Source organism: Ranitomeya variabilis, chromosome 6 (assembly GCF_051348905.1).
Source record: "Ranitomeya variabilis isolate aRanVar5 chromosome 6, aRanVar5.hap1, whole genome shotgun sequence".
In the NCBI taxonomy this organism is placed as follows: Eukaryota; Metazoa; Chordata; class Amphibia; order Anura; family Dendrobatidae; genus Ranitomeya; species Ranitomeya variabilis.
Window position 1 is genome coordinate 112,594,043 of NC_135237.1, and position 17,945 is coordinate 112,611,987.

Genomic DNA, 17,945 nt, shown 5'->3' on the forward strand with positions numbered 1-17,945 from the left:
AATATTACCTGCCTGACTGCATTGTGAAGACTGGAAAGTATAGTGGAGGAGGGATAATGCTGTGGAGTTGTTTTTTGGGGGCTGGACTAGTTCCAGTAAAGGGAAATCTTAATGCTTCAAGATGCCAAGACATTTTAGACAATTGTATGCTTCCAACTTTGTGGAAACAGTTTGGGAAAGGCCTTTTTCAGTCCCAGCGAGACTGCGACCCAGTGCACAAATCAAATTTTTGCTGATAAAACATTGCATTACTATCTATTTGATTGCTGCACGTCTTAACACTTGGTATGACTTACAAGGTAAATCTACTAGTTAAAAGAGGACATTCTGTTAATTTGGGCAAGATAGTGTCCTTTGAAAATGTATGCATGTATTTCAAGAAAGTAACAAAACAAACTTATCTTGTTCACATTTCAAAATGTTGTCAAGGTTTTAGAATTTTATCTGTGCTCTCAAAGTTCAAAGTAAACACTTCAAGTTCTTACAGCTTCCGGGCTTCAAGGTTTTATTTAGAAGTTAGCAAGGCGTAATTATAGGTTTTGGTCCAGCACTATGAGCACTTACATTTTTGAAGGCGTGAAGGGGAAAAATATAGTAAAAAAATAGTTTGATTTTAACAGCACAGAGCTCGAGTGGGCATTCAATTTTTAAGAAATAAAATCGAACCACTATTGAGTACTCTTGATAAAAAAACAATATATTTTTTTTTATGAAGAATAGTAATTCAATAAAAAACGGTCACTTTCTTGTTACAGATAGCAAAAGACAGAGAAGGGGGATCACATGACCTGGGACATGGCATGGTTGCCCTCCCCTTAATGACTTGCAGGCAACCACCAGCCAATTATGAGGGACTGCTAGTCAGTAAACACTGATAACTTGTAGCCACTACAAAAGTCTAAGGGTACCGTCTCACAGTGGCACTTTTGTCGCTACGACGGTACGATCCGTGACGTTCCAGCGATATCCATACGATATCGCTGTGTCTGACACGCAGCAGCGATCAGGGACCCCGCTGAGAATCGTACGTCGTAGCAGATCGTTTGGAACTTTATTTCATCGCTGGATCTCCCGCTGTCATAGCTGGATCGGTGTGTGTGACACCGATCCAGCGATGCGTTCGCTTGTAACCAGGGTAAACATGTTTACCCTGGTTACCATCGTAAATGTAAAAAAAAAAAACCGTACATACTCACATTCCGGTGTCCGTCAGGTCCCTAGCCGTCTGCTTCCCGCACTGACTGACTGCCGGCCGGAAAGTAAAAGCACAGCACAGCGGTGACGTCACCGCTGTGCTCTGCTTTCACTTTACGGCCGGCACTCAGTCAGTTCGGGAAGCAGACGGCGAGGGACCTCACGGACACCGGAATGTATGTACTGTTTTTCTTTTTTTACATTTACGATGGTAACCAGGGTAAACATCGGGTTACTAAGCGCGGCCCTGCGCTTAGTAACCCGATGTTTACCCTGGTTACCCGGGGACTTCGGCATCGTTGGTCGCTGGAGAGCTGTCTGTGTGACAGCTCCCCAGCGACCACACAACGACTTACCAACGATCACGGCCAGGTCGTATCGCTGGTCGTGATCGTTGGTAAATCGTTTTGTGTAACGGTACCCTAAGAAGGAGAAACTGCTGACTTTTTGTATGGAATAGGAATAGGAGATTGTACCTCTGAGCTCAGTCAGAGAGACATGGTACAGGGAGATAGTGTGTGAGGAGAAGCAAATTTAATTACAGGAAATGAATAGAGTGAGGCAGAGAGATGGTTGTCATTGACAGTACCTTAGACAAGAAGAGATGGAGCTGTCAGAGCAAAAATTCACAATCATACTGTGTCTGTGATTTGATGCTCTATATCCAAGTGAACTGCCAATTCAGCATGGCACTCATTTTGTTGCATCTGTGCAGTGTCTGTGACTGCCGCACCCAATGTTGATTTTTTTTTTGTTTTTTATTAAGGAAAGTAGTGTTTATGCACCACCGTTAACTGTAAGTTAGTCTCTGCCAACTTAGTGAGGAGTGACCACTTAAATCTAGTCATGAGTGACTCTACCTAAATTAAATATGGTAGATTCATTCAACATGGGGAATGAAACTAATACTCAACTCTCTTGGGTCCTCAAGTGCCACTATCTCTGGTCCAGTCCAGATTTTTCTTCTGGCATATTTGGCAACCATCGAGCACACTAGGGTAAGCTGTGACACATGTCATGATGTAGCATAAGGCCTAGTCAATGACACGTGATAACATGAAAATTCCACAAACCTGCCTTTACAACGTTGCAGACCATTTTCATTTTTGTGTTTCTTTTTTTTTGCTCCCCTTCTTCCCAGAGAGGTAACTTTTCTATTTTTCCGTCAGTATGGCCATGTAAGGGCTTGTTTTTTGTGGGACAAGTTGTACTTTTGAACAACACCATTGGTTTTACCATATCATGTGCTGGAAAATGGGAAAAAAAATCCAAGGGTGGTGAAATTGCAAAAAAAAGTGCAATCCCACAACTGTTTTTTTTTTTTTGTTACCATGTTCACGAAATGCTAAAACTGACCTGCCATTATGATTATCCAGGTCATTACAAGTTCGTAGGTTCTTTTTTATTTAAGTGGTGAAAAAAAATTCAGTTTGCTAAAAAAAAACAAAAAAAATTGTGTCATTTTCCGAGACCCATAGCGACTTTATTTTTCGTGTTCTGTAGCTGAGCGAGGGATTTCTTTTTGCGAGCCGAGCTGAAGTTTTTCTTGAGACCATTTTGGTGTGGATATGATCTTTTGATCGCCCGTTATTGCATTTTAATGCAATGTTGCGATGAGCAAAAAAATTCTGGCGTTTTGACTTTTTTCTCACTATGCTGTTTACCAATCGGATTAATTATTTTTTTATATATTGATAGATCAGGCGATTCTAAACCCAGCGATACCAGATATGTATATTTTTTATTTATTTTTTATTGTTTTTTTTTAACCCCTTGATCCCATATGACGTACTATCCGGTCAAGGTGACCTGGGACTCAATTCCCAGTGACGGGATAGTACGTCATAGCGATCGGCCGCGCTCACGGGGGGAGCGCGGCCGATCGCGGCCGGGTGTCAGCTGCCTATCGCAGCTGACATCCAGCACTATGTGCCAGGAGCGGTCACGGACCGCCCCCGGCACATTAACCCCCGACACACCGCGATCAAACATGATTGCGGTGTACCGGCGGTACAGGGAAGCATCGCGCAGGGAGGGGGCTCCCTGCGGGCTTCCCTGAGACAATCGGTACAAGGGAATGTACTCACCTTGTACCGAGCGTCTCCTCCCTGCAGGCCCCGGATCCAAAATGGCCGCGGGGCTGCATCCGGGTCCTGCAGGGAATACTTCTGGGTGCCGTGCAGGCGCTGGTAAGCCTGCGGCGATGTGAGTGAGATCGCAGATCTGATAGAGTGCTGTACAAACTATCAGATCGGTGATCTGTGATGTCCCCCCTGGGACAAAGTAAAAAAGTAAAAAAAAAATGTCCACGTGTGTAAAAAAAAAAAAAAAAAAAAGTTCCTAAATAATGAAGAAAAAAAAAAAAAAATATTCCCATAAATACATTTCTTTATCAAAAAAAAAAAAAAAAAACCAATAAAAGTACACATATTTAGTATCGCCACGTCCGTAACGACCCAACCTATAAAACTGTCCCACTAGTTAACCCCTTCAGTGAACACCGTAGGAAAAAAAAAAAAAAACGAGCCAAAAAAACAACTCTTTATTATCATACCGTCGAACAAAAAGTGAAATAACACGCGATCAAAAAGACGGATATAAATAACCATGGTACCACTAAAAACGTCATCTTGTCCCGCAAAAAAACGATCTGCCATATAGCATCATAGCCAAAAAAATAAAAAAGTTATAGTCCTCAGAATAAAGCGATGCCAAAATAATTATTTTTTCTATAAAATAGCTTTTATCGTATAAAAGCGCCAAAACATAAAAAAATGATATAAATGAGATATCGCTGTAATCGTACTGACCCGACGAATAAAACTGCTTTATCAATTTTACCAAACGTGGAACGGTATAAACGCCTCCCCCAAAAGAAATTCATGAATAGCTGGTTTTTGGTCATTCTGCCTCACAAAAATCGGAATAAAAAGTGATCAAAAACTGTCACATGTCCGAAAATGTTACCAATAAAAACGTCAACTCGTCCCGCAAAAAACAAGACCTCACATGACTCTGTGGACCAAAATACGGAAAAATTATAGGTCTCAAAATGTGGACTCGCAAAAACTTTTTTGCTATAAAAAGCGTCTTTTAGTGTGTGACAGCTGCCAATCATAAAAATCCGATATAAAAAACGCTATAAAAGTAAATCAAACCCCCCTTCATCACCCCCTTAGTTAGGGAAAAATAATAAAATTAAAAAAATGTATTTATTTCCATTTTCCCATTAGGGCTAGGGTTAGGGCTAGGGTTAGGGTTAGGGCTCAGGTTAGGGCTAGGGTTAGGGCTATGGTTAGGGTTGGGGCTAGGGTTGGAGCTAAAGTTAGGGTTGGGGCTAAAGTTAGGGATAGGGTTGGGGCTAAAGTTAGGGTTAGGGTTGGGGCTAAAGTTAGGGTTAGGGTTGGGGCTAAAGTTAGGGTTAGGGTTGGGGCTAAAGTTAGGGTTGGGGCTAAAGTTAGGGTTAGGGTTTGGATTACATTTACGGTTGGGATTAGGGTTGGGATTAGAATTAGGGGTGTGTCAGGGTTAGGGGTGTGGTCAGGGTTACAGTTGGGATTAGGGTTAGGGGTGTGTTTGGATTAGTTTCAGGTAGAATTGGGGAGTTTCCACTGTTCAGGCACATCAGGGGCTCTCCAAACGCGACATGGCGTCCGATCTCAATTCCAGACAATTCTGCGTTGAAAAAGTAAAACAGTGCTCCTTCCCTTCCGAGCTCTCCCGTGCACCCAAACAGGGGTTTACCCCAACATATGGGGCATCAGCGTACTCGGGACAAATTGGACAACAACTTTTGGGGTCCAAGTGCTCTTGTTATCTCTGGGAAAATAAAAATTTGGGGGGCTAAAAATCATTTTTGTGGGAAAAAAATGATTTTTTATTTTCACGGCACTGCGTTGTAAACTGTAGTGAAACACTTGGGGGTTCAAAGCTCTCAAAACACATCAAGATAAGTTCCTTAGGGGGTCTACTTTCCAAAATGGTGTCACTTGTGGGGGGTTTTAATGTTTAGGCACATCAGGGGCTCTCCAAACGCGACATGGTGTCCTTTCTCAATTCCAGTCAGTTTTGCATTGAAAAGTCAAATGGCGCTCCTTCCCTTCCGAGCTCTGCTATGCGCCCAAACAGTGGTTTACCCCCACATATGGGGTATCGTTGTACTCAGGACAAATTGAACAACTTTTGTGGTCTAATTTCTTCTCTTACCCTTGGGAAAATAAAAAATTGGGGGCGAAAAATCATTTTTGTGAAAAAATATGATTTTGTATTTTTACGGCTCTGCATTATAAACTTCTGTGAAGCACTTGTTGGGTCAAAGTGCTCACCACACATCTAGATAAGTTCCTTAAGGGGTCTACTTTCCAAAATGGTGTCACTTGTGGGGGGTTTCAATGTTTAGGCACATCAGGGGCTCTCCAAACGCAGCATGGCATCCCATCTCAATTCCAGTCAATTTTGCATTGAAAAGTCAAATGGCGCTCCTCCGCTTCCGAGCTCTGTCATGTGCCCAAAAAGTGGTTTACCCCCACATATGGGGTATCAGCGTACTCAGGACAAATTGTACAACATCTTTTGGGGTCCATTTTCTCCTGTTACCCTTGGTAAATTAAAACAAATTGGAGCTGAAGTAAATTTTGTGTGAAAAAAAGTTAAATGTTCATTTTTATTTAAACATTCCAAAAATTCCTGTGAAACACCTGAAGGGTTAATAAACTTCTTGAATGTGGTTTTGAGCACCTTGAGGGGTGCAGTTTTTAGAATGGTGTCACACTTGGGTATTTTCATATCATATAGACCCCTCAAAATGACTTCAAATGAGATGTGGTCCCTAAAAAAAATGGTGTTGTAAAAATGAGAAATTGCTGGTCAACTTTTAACCCTTATAACTCCCTAGCAAAAAAAAATTTTGGTTCCAAAATTGTGCTGATGTAAAGTAGACATGTGGGAAATGTTACTTATTAAGTATTTTGCGTGACGTATCTCTGTGATTTAAGGGCATAAAAATTCAAAGTTGGAAAATTGTGAAATTTTCAAAATTTTTGCCAAATTTCCGTTTTTTTCACAAACAAACACAAGTTATATCGAATAAATTTTACCACTACCATGAAGTACAATATCTCACGAGAAAACAGTGTCAGAATCGCCAAGATCCGTTGAAGCGTTCCAGAGTTATAACCTCATAAAGGGACAGTGGTCAGAATTGTAAAAATTGGCCCGGTCATTAACGTGCAAACCACCCTCGGGGCTTAAGGGGTTAATGAGGCGAATGGGGGTGATCTAAACTTTTATTTATTTATTTTTTTTAAACATTTTTTCTTACTTTTCACTTGCTTCAATAGTCTCTATGGGAGACTAGTAGCTGCGATCATCAGATCATTTGTGCTATATAGAGCCGGGCTGCAGCCCTGCTCTCTGTAGCATAAATGCTCACTCGCTATGAGCGCTGACTGTTGGGCAGCGCTCATAGCAATTGGCAATGACAACCACAGGGGTCTGCTGTAGACCTCACGTTGTCATGCCAACCCATCGGTGACCCACAGTCATGTGACATGGGCGCCGATGGGCGAGATTAGTGATGCACTTCCGGCACAATGACATTAAATGCTGCTGTCAGAGAATGACACCGGCATTTAACAGATTAAAAGCTGCGGGTGGATCGCGATTCCACATGAAATCAGCTGACATGCGCCAGGAAAGATGTGGGCTCAGCGCCAAAACCCACATCAAAGGGAGAGATCTGACATGCGCCGTACATGTATGGCGCATGTCGTGAATGGGTTAATTCTAAAAAGACAGCAAGTAACATTGGGCAAAAAAAAACTAAGAAAGTCGCACATTTCAAACTCACATATTCTTGATATCTAATGCCTTGAGATGTTATGATATTGCAAGGCCTAGTAAATGCTATTGCCACTGAAGGGACAAGATGTCTGAAGAGAAGACCGAACTATAGGGATTGATAGGTGAGGCTGTAGAAAGGTGCGTATTATTATGCGGGGTTTACCACTTTTGGTCCCTACAGAATCCAGCAAAATGGTTTCCCAGTTGGATTTGAATTGCATTTTTTCTGAAATTTAAGGTGAATGTGATTCACTTCAAATCAGGTCACTCATCTCTATCAATAACCAGCACAAGCTCATTGGTGCCTCATTTAAAAATGTCTGATACAACAAAAAGGGGTAATGGGCAACCAGATCATTTACCAATAAAGAATGTTGGAAAATAAGTGGAAGCATCAGCTGTCTGGCCAGTAGTAACAGATGAAGGCCATAGTTGTCCATTGCCTAAAGTTGGTGTTTTCTTTAACCAAAATGTTATATTTATTTACGGTATATACATAGACACAGTATATATGGAGCCACTCTGACATTTCTAAGGGCGTGTTTGCACTTAAGAGTTAGAAGGGGTTTGGATACAGTCTTTTACCCTTCAGAGTATCATACACATCTTTTCAGGCCAATAGGAAACTTAGAAACCCTTTTGATTTGTGCAAAATTAATTCATTCCAAATTAGATTTTTCAAATGATCCAGACAATTAGAACCCAAAATTAATTTTGGGATATTCACTTATCTCAAGGTGAAATTAATCTCCCACTGATCCTGTGTCCTGCGTCCACTGATGGTAACTGGCCACCAGTGGACAAGAAAAGGAGCGCAATGTATTATGTGGAATCTCAGCTTTGGCTTCAGCTAGTGGAGACATAGAGAGCAGAGTGCTGAGGTTATTCCCATATTCATGCATGGTAATAACAGACAAACATGGTGTTTGGCAGCCTGCAATGCGATAAACCACTACATTATGTGCTTAGTTTTAAACAAGTTGGTTTAATATTACATGTTGCATCCAGTATTGGAGTGCTGGGGTCTTTTTATATAACTTTATGAAATTATATATTTAATGTGTGTTTTTTTTTTTTTTTTAAAGAACCTGTCAGTCTATTTTTTTAATATTTTTTTCTTTGAAACGCTCCTGTGTTTCATAGAAAATATAGCTTAAAGATTCAACCGGACACAGGAAGAGTTGAGACTAGTTTGATGCGGCCCCTTAGCAGCTTCTCCTCGCACCATTCTACTTGATTGTAGTCTCTCCCATGTACGCACATAAGGACAGGTCTGTCAATCACCTGGAGAAGCCAGCTGAGTGCGGTGCTGCACCAGTCACATCACTCCCTATGGTGACTGAACAGATCTCTAAACTATGCTTTCTCTGTAATGTGTATTGGACAAAATCATATCGGGAAGCAATCATGCAGCCAGGCTCTGATTCATGCTGCCTGTGGTTTGTGCAGCATGAATCAACTGACTGCTTCAAAACTAAAGATAGGGTCTGAGTCTATCGTTACTAATTTACATGTGGATTTCCTGAAAGAACAGAAAGTAAGAATCCCCAGTAGTGAGTGTGAAAACGGCAAGATTTCTACTTTTTTTTCTACATTTTATAAAAATTATATTTAATATAAAAACATGATTTAAACCAGGGGCGAGCATAGCATTCGTGCAACCTATACAGTCACACAGGGGCCTAAGAGGTATGAGCCACATCCACCTCCAAAACAGGAGGAATTCTATATTATGTTGAGTTATTGGACTACAAATGGCTCATATATTGTTCTTGAACAGGGACCCTCTTCTATCTCTGTCCGCTCCGGAAATAAACAGTAACTTCTTTTCTGATGACACATTTCCTTTAATGATGGAATGCAAACTGTTCTTTTGCTTGAGGTGCAAATTCTGAGCAACAAAAAAGAACCAGTGTGCACAAATTTGTAGTAAGATTAAAAAAACGTGTGAAATGCTAAATGAATACCCAGCAATCGATTATGAATGGTTCACAAAGTATCGCTAAACAACACTCAAAAAAATGAATTACATTTGGAACTGCAGAGTGTGGTCTCAACGCACATAAAAACATTCTTTATATTCTCATTTCAATGACTGGAATCAAAACGAAATGTCAAATGTCAGCACTCAGCACTTAAAATAACAGAACAAATTTAGTGAAGTGACCCTTAATTAACAGAATAATGAATGTACACATTAACTAATACATCATACAGCTGAAAACAATAAAATACTATAATTCAGTAAATCGTAAACCACTGCAAAATAATTTCTATAAGTTGAAACCTAGAAATGTAAATCATTACAATTTTTGGATACTTTTAGGCTTCTACTGAAATTTTACCCTGTGGCTATTACTGAAAGAGGTTGATCACTACATTTTAATTAATAACTTCCTCTTTGGATAGGCCATCAATATCTGATCGAAGGGGATAATGTTACCAGCACCCGCAGAGGCCAGAAGTTTTCTGGTACACAACAGCTTTGTCAAAACTATACTGGCCATGGAAGGGTAACAGATCCACCATCTATTCATTTGAAAGCACGTGTGGATTTGTAGAACTTGGTCACAGACGCTATAGAATCATTTCTGTACTACTGCTACTACTGTGCAGCATCCGGCAAGAACTTCAGGCCACCACCACCACCTGATTGGCAGGGGTGCTGGGTAATGCACCCCCCACTGATCAGAGATAGATGGTCTATCCTAAGGCTAGATCATCAATAAAAAGGAATTGCCAACCCATTTAATAATGCTAAAAATGTAAGAATTGTATTGACATTCTTGGCAGTAGATATAGCTAGGCTTACCCAGGGTGAAGGTCCCGTTCACAGCATTCATAATGTTTCTAAATACCCTGGCACAGACAAAGAGTGTTGTTGGTGACCCCCACCGGCACCAAGCATTCAGAGCACATGCTCACTAGTTGCCTCTCCTTCAGCTAGTGCTTGGTTTTAGAGTGCGGAGGGAGCAGTCTCAACCTGGTCCAGGTGCAAGACGGGTCCAAAATGCTTCAAGGTATGCCTGAAGACATCCTAGATTTTACTTTTCCCCTAAAGCTTAGACTTTTATTATTCAATTGGCAATAGTTAAAATGTATTCTTATATTATCCGGAGAAATAGTGTATCACATGTTCATGAACAGAAATGTTGAACCAGTTCCAAAGAAATGCTGGAGGGTCTAAGATTAGACATTGTGCACTATCATTTAAGAGTGGCCCAGTTTCACATATTTGTATAAATGAAAGAAAAATGATCACATATATTTACAATTGGAACATTATGTTAAAAAGTAACTTGGTGCCTTTACTCTTTCTAACATCTCAGCATGTAAGGGTATTCTAGATACGGCAATAAAACTATTTCTAGAAAAAAAATTATTTCACTAAAAGCAAATTCTAAATCAAAACAGAGCCCTACTTCACAAATGAAGAATATATCTGCAACCAATAAATCATCACATTTACTCAATTAATCACAGTCTGGCCAATACCACTAGAGGCCGAGTAGCCTATCAATACCGAGGAAGCAGTGGAAGAACCAGTAACACAGAGAGGACATTTAATTTCCATACAAAAACTTCATTTTCTAAACTCACAAAGCAAATAGTTAATATCTATAGTACCAGCTTACGACTCTTGGATCTACTTATAATAGCCTACACATTAAAAAATTTTAAAGCACATATTTTAAACAAACACTTACTAGGCATTCATGGCAATAATCCTCAAAAAAATGTTCTATCGTGTGACCATTAAAATAGTCTTCAGCCTTGTTTTGAGGGGGGACGTGTAAAATAAAATGTCTCTTGGATTCTAAAACGGAAAACAAGATGTAGAATTTTAGATACAAGCTTGAAAATTACAGATTTGCACAATTATGACAAATATATATATTTCTTAATTAGGTGGGCTACTTTGTAGTGAGCGTTTGCAGCAAAAACATATTTATACCAAGATGCAAGGAGTGGCCATAATGTAAAAATTGTACATGGGTTAAAATAAATATTCCACTTTACGTTTTTTCATGCTTTAGGACTAATTTGTAATCGAAAATGTTGCCATATAGATTCTAAATTCAATTAGGGTATGTGCACACGTTGCGGATTTGTGTGCGGATTTTTCCGCGCAGATTCTGAAAAATCCGCAGGTAAAACGCCCTGCGTTTTACCTGCGGATTTACCAAGGTTTTTGTGCAGTTTTCACATGCGTTTTTACACCTGCAGATTCCAATTATGGAGCAGGTGTAAAACGATGTGGCATCCGCACAAAGACTTAACATGTTGTGGAAAATAAACCGCAGCATTTCCGCACTGTATTTTCCGCAGCATGTGCACTGCGGATTTTGTTTTCCATACCTTTACAAGGTACTGTACAACACATGGAAAACTGCTGCAAATCCGCAGCATCAAATCCGCTGTGGATCCGCAGCCAAATCCGCAACGTGTGCATATACCCTTAATGAGCAAACAATTCGGGGATTGTTGTGCAATCCTGGGCACTTCCTTACATCAGCATTATGTTAGGCTGCAGATTTCTTTTTCCTGCAGATTTCCGCCATATCTGCTTTATCTCCATTCATTTGTATCATGCTATATACAGTGCCTTTCGAAGGTATTCGGCCCCCTGGAACTTCTCAACCTTTTCCCACATATGATGCTTCAAACATAAAGATACCAAATGTAAATTTTTGGTGAAGAATCAACAACAAGTGGAACACAATTGTGAAGTTGAACGAAATTTATTGTTTATTTTAAATTTTTGTGGAAATTCAAAAACTGAAAAGTGGGGCGTGCAATATTATTCGGCCCCTTTAACTTAATACTTTGTTGCGCCTCCTTTTGCTGCGATTACAGCTGCAAGCCGTTGGGGTATGTCTCTATCAGTTTTGTACATCGAGAGACTGAAATTCTTGCCCATTCTTCATTGGCAAACAGCTCGAGCACAGTGAGGTTTGATGGAGATCGTTTGTGAACAGCAGTTTTCAGCTCTTTCCACAGATTCTTGATTGGATTGAGGTCTGGACTTTGACTTGGCCATTCTAACACCTGGATACGTTTATTTGTGAACCATTCCATTGTAAATTTTGCTTTATGTTTGGGATCACTGTCTTTTTGGAACACAAATCTCTGTCCCAGTCTCAGGTCTTTTGCAGACTCCAACAGGTTTTCTTCAAGAATGGTCCTGTATTTGGCTTTATCCATCTTCCCATCAATTTTAACCATCTTCCCTGTCCCTGCTTAAGAAAAGCAGGCCCAAACCATGATGCTGCCACCACCATGTTTGACAGTGGGGATGGTGTGTTAAGGGTGATGAGCTGTGTTGCCTTTACGCCAAACATATCGTTTGGCATTGTTGCCAAAAAGTTCGATTTTGGTTTCATCTGACCAGAGCACCTTCTTCCACATTTGGTATGTCTCACAGGTGGCTTGTTGCAAACTATAAACAACACTTTTTATGGATATCTTTGAGAAATGGCTTTCTTTTTGCCACTCTTCCATAAAGGCCAGATTTTGCAATGTACGCATGATTGTTTTCCTATGGACAGACTGTCCCCCCTCAGCTGTAGATCTCTGCAGTTCATCCAGAGTGATCATGGGCCTCTTGGCTGCATCTCTGATCAGTCTTCTCCTTGTTTGAGATGAAAGTTTAGAGGGAGGGCTGGGTCTTGGTAAATTTGCAGTGGTATGATTCTCCTTCCATTTCAATATGATCGCTTGCACAGTGCTCCTTTGGATGTTTTAAGTTTTGGAAATCATTTTGTATCCAAATCCAGCTTTAATCTTCTCCACAACAGCATAACGGACCTTCCTGTTGTCTTCCTTGGTCTTCATGATGCTCTTTGTGCTTCAAACAGAACCCTGAGACTATCACAGAGCAGGTGCATTTATACACACAGGTAGATTATATTTATCATCATTAGGCATTTAGGACAACATTGGATCATTCAGAGATCCACAATGACCTTCTGGAATGAGTTTGCTGCACTGAAAGTAAAGGGGCCGAATGATATTGCACGCCCCACTTTTCAGTTTTTGAATTTCTACAAAAATTTAAAATAACCAATAAATTTCGTTCAACTTCATAATTGTGTTCCACTTGTTTATTCTTCACCAAAAATGTACATTTGGTATCTTTATGTTTCAAGCATCATATGTGGGAAAAAGGTTGAAAAGTTCGAGGGAGGCGCATACTTTCGCAAGGCACTGTACTTTGCTGCAGATCTTCAAGTCAATATGACCTATATTCGTCCACTTTTATATTTATATATTTGTTTTTAGTTAGCAAGTAAAAACATTCCAGTTTTATACAGCTGTATTTTACTTTCAATTGGAAATCTGCAGGAATATAGAAAATGACAAGTGAAATGTGTTACGTTATTTCCAATGTAATGACTGTACATGAGATATGCATATATTAAATTGGTTGTTTCCTTTCAGTAGATGAACGGAACCTGGCTGCAGGTTATAATAAAGAAACAAACTCTTCTGTTCTCACCTGCTGCAATTCAGTGAGTATCCACTGCTGCTCCTGGCAGCAATGGCTGCAGGCATGATATCGACAGCGCAGCAACCAGTGAGTTCAACCTTCAGAGCTGCTGGGTGTACTGATTGGCTGCGGTGCTGTCAACATGATATCAGTGCTGTAGCCAATGCCATACACTGGGAGAAGCTGCATAGACTCACCAGTGGACTTCTAGAAGTTGAATACAGTTTCTTTGTGATAACCTACAGCCATGGACATTCATTTACTGAAAAGGAACGATTCTTTTAAATAATCTTGCATTGTGAAAATGCTATACGTTTGTCCAAATATTTTTTAAGCAGAATTTAGATAATATTTAGAGTAAGTGAAATCAAATCATTGTAGGATTTCACGCTCTCAGGAAGCATTCACACTGGCAAAAAAAGCCTCTTCTGGGCAAAAAGGTTTAACAGCAAATAAACAGTTCATTTAGCAGGCACATACAGTATACGTCAGTGTGGGTTCACCCAAACCAATTACAGTCCTTTCTCACAGAGCAATCTTTTCACAAAGAAGAAGCACAGTCCTACCAGTCTCGGTATCCCCTTCAGCCTAAGCTACAGCAGCTTTTGACACCAAACAGATGTGTTCAACTCCATTCACATTGAACAGGCTACAGCTTCCACACATTACTCTGCAGCTCCAACACACAGACTGCTCAACTTTCCTAGCTGACCCATGCAGTCTCCATTCAGAGAGACTCGGCGCACTCTCTCAGCTACAGCTCACATTTTGACTGGTTAATTACCAGCTTCAACACTCACCACTCTGCTTCATTCAGCAGACTGACACAAGGTGAAACCATTTCCTGGCTCTTAGTCAAAGCTAGCCAGGTTCATCTAAATAAGACCTGCAGTGTTAGTATTTAACCCAGTCCTACCTGTTTTCACTACACCATCAAGACTTGTGTTTTCTACACCAGTCCTGATACAGAAAAACAAACAAAAAAGACCAGAACACCTTATGTTGTACATTAATATTTAAGTGTGCAAATATGACGTGGCCAATATACAAACATACACATACAATGCGCATTAGCACACTGCGATTAATAAATTCATGAATGGCACTATTGCTGTACACGGAAATACATAAGGTACTTAATTAATATGTTTAGAAATTAAAGAAATTAAAAATTCATCCACAACAAAATATACCTTAATTTTAGATGGTCCCTAACCCTTCTGACTCTCTATTTGCCTAGTGAGGACTCAACTGTACAAGGGAAAAATTATGCAGGCTATGCTTGTAACTAAAATCTTTCTGGAAAAAGATGGTAAAGATGCAATGTGCGGGAGTGGGACACAGTTCACAATGTACGGTATACTACAAAAAAACATGTATATAGTGAAATTAATGTATTCAGTGTTTTTCCCGCCTGTATTAACCCCTTCACCCCAAAGCCTGTTTTCACCTAAGTGACATGGCCAATTTTTAGAATTCTGACCACTGTCACTTTATGAGGTCATAACTCTAAAACGCTTCAACGGATCCTGGTGATTCTGACACTGTTTTCTCGTGACATATTGTACTTCATGATAGTGGTAAAACTTCTTCGATATGACTTGCATTTATTTGTGAAAAAAACAAAAATTTGTCGCAATTTTCAAACTTTTAGTTTTTATGCCCTTAAATTAGAGAGTTATATCTCATAATATAGTTAATAAACAACATTTCCCACATGTCTGCTTTACATCAGCACAACTTTGGAAACATAATTTTTTTTTGTTAGGGAGTTATAAGGGTTAAAAGTTGACCAGTGATTTCTCATTTTTGCAACAGAATTTGCAAAACCATTTTTTTTACGGACCACCTCACACTTGAAGTGACTTTGAGGGGTCTATAAGACAGAAAATGCCCAAAAGTGACACCATTCTAAAAACTGCACCCCTCAAGGTACTCAAAACCATATTCAAAAAGTTTATTAACCCTTCAGGTGCTTCACAGGAATTTTTGGAATGTTTAAAAAAAATTGAACATTCAACTTTTTTTTCACAAAATTTTTACTTCAGATCCAATTTGTTTTATTTTACCAAGGGCAACAGGAGAAACTGGACCAAAAAAGTCGTTGTACAATTTGTCCTGAGTACGCCGATACCCCACATGTTGGGGTAAACCATTGATTGGGCACATGGCAGAGCTCGGAAGGGAAGGAGCGCCATTTGACTTTTCAATGCAAAATTGGCTGGAATTGAGATCGGAACCCATGTCGTGTTTGGAGAGCCCCTGACGTGCCTAAACAGTGGAAACCCCCACAAGTGACACCATTTTGGAAAGTAGACCCTCTAAGGAACTAATCTAGATGTTTGGTGAGCACTTTGAACCTCCAAGTGCTTCACAGAAGTTTATAATGTAGAGCCGTAAAAAAAAAATTCATATTAATTTTCACAAAAAATTGATCTTTTTGCCCCAAATTTTTTATTTTCCCAAGGGTAACCGGATAAATTGGACCCCAAAAGTTGTTGTGCAATTTGTCCTGAGTATGCTGATACTTCATATATCGGGATAAACCACTGTTTGGGCGCATGGCAGAGCTCAGAAGGGAAGGAGCGCCATTTGACTTTTCAATGCAAAATTGGCTGGAATTGAGATCGGAACCCATGTCGTGTTTGGAGAGCCCCTGACGTGCCTAAACAGTGGAAACCCCCACGAGTGACACCATTTTGGAAAGAAGACCCCTAAGGAACTTATCTAGATGTGTGGGGAGCACTTTTAACCCCCAATTGTTTCACTAAAGTTTAGAATGTAGCGCTGTGAAAATTAAAAAATCATTTTTTCTTTCCACAAAATGATGTTTTAGCCCGCAATTTTTTTTCCCAAGGTTAACAGGAGAAATTGGACCACAAAAGTTATTGTCCAATTTGTCCTGAGTACGCTGATACCCCAAACATTGGGGGGAACCACTGTTTGGGCGCACGGCAGAGCTCGGAAGGGAAGGAGCGCCGTTTGAAATGCAGACTTAGATGGATTGGTCTGCAGGTGTCATGTTGCATTTGCAGAGCCCCTGATGTACCTAAACAGTAGAAACCCCCCACAAGTGACCCCGTATTGGAAACTAGACCCCCCGAGGAACTTATCTAGATGTGTTGTGAGAACTTTGAACCAACTAGTGTTTCACTACAGTTTATCACGCAGAGCCGCGAAAATAAAAAATATTTTTTTTTCCACAAAAATGATATTTTAGCCTCCACGTTTTTATTTTCCCAAGGGTAACAGGAGAAATTGGACAACAAAAGTTATTGTTCAATTTGTCCTGAGTACGCTGATACCCCATACATTGGGGGGAACCACTGTTTGGGCGCACGGCAGAGCTCAGAAGGGAAGGAGCGCCGTTTGAAATGCAGACTTAGATGGATTGGTCTGCAGGTGTCATGTTGCATTTGCAGAGCCCCTGATGTACCTAAACAGTAGAAACCCCCCACAAGTGACCCCATACTGGAAACTAGACCCCCGAGGAACTTATCTAGATGTGTTGTGAGAACTTTGAACGAACTAGTGTTTCACTAGTTTATCTCGCAGAGCCGCGAAAAAAAAAAAAAAAAATTTTTTCCACGAAAATGATATTTTAGCCCCCACGTTTTTATTTTCCCAAGGGTAACAGGACAAATTGGACCCCAAAAGTTGTTGTCCAACTTGTCCTGAGAATGCTGATACCCAGTATGTTGGGGGGAACCACTGTTTGGGCGCACAGGAGAACTCGGAAGGGAAGGAGCACTGTTTTAGTTTTTCAAAGCAGAATTGGCTGGAATTGAGATCGGATGCCATGTCGCGTTTGGAGAGCCCCTGATGTGCCTAAACAGTGGAAACCCCCAATTATAACTGAAACCCTAACCCCAACCCTAACCCCAGCCCTAACCCCAACCCTAGCTCTAACCCTAGCTCTAACCCTAGTCTAACCCTAGCGCTACTTTCACACTAGCGTTTTTTGCATACGTCGCAATGCGTCGTTTTGGCGAAAAAACGCATCCTGCAAAGTCATCTGCAGGATGCGTTTTTTCCCCATAGACTAACATTAGTGACGCATTGCGACGTATTGACACACGTCGCAACCGTCGTGCGACGGTTGCGTCGTGTTGTGGCGGACCGCCGGCAGCAAAAAACGTTACATGTAACTTTTTTTGTGCCGACGGTCCACCATTTCCGACCGCACATGCGCGGCTGGAACTCCGCCCCCACCTCCCCGCACCTCACAATGGGGCAGCGGATGCGTGGAAAAACAGCATCCGCTGCCCCCGTTGTGCGGCGCTTGCACAGTATGCGTCAGTATGTCAGGCCAACGCAGCGCGACGGCCCCGTACCGACGCTAGTGTGAAAGTAGCCTAACAGGAAAATGGAAATAAATATATTTTTTTAAATTTTATTATTTTTCCCTAACTAAGAGGGT

The 17,945-nt window shown here is 40.7% G+C and overlaps 1 protein-coding gene across 5 annotated transcripts in view; it reads right to left on the reverse strand.

The window, feature by feature from the left end:
- The window catches only part of THRB (thyroid hormone receptor beta), a 505,570-nt gene that overhangs the window by 408,070 nt on the left and 79,555 nt on the right, over positions 1 to 17,945 (reverse strand). For 4 of the 5 annotated variants that reach the window (XM_077268912.1, XM_077268915.1, XM_077268913.1 and 1 more), the window contains exon 2: positions 10,743 to 10,852. The exons of the other annotated variant lie outside the window; for it this stretch is intronic. The gene's annotated coding sequence lies outside the window, so the exon portion shown is untranslated. The remainder of the gene's footprint in view (positions 1 to 10,742; positions 10,853 to 17,945) is intronic. 5 annotated transcript variants of the gene reach the window in all.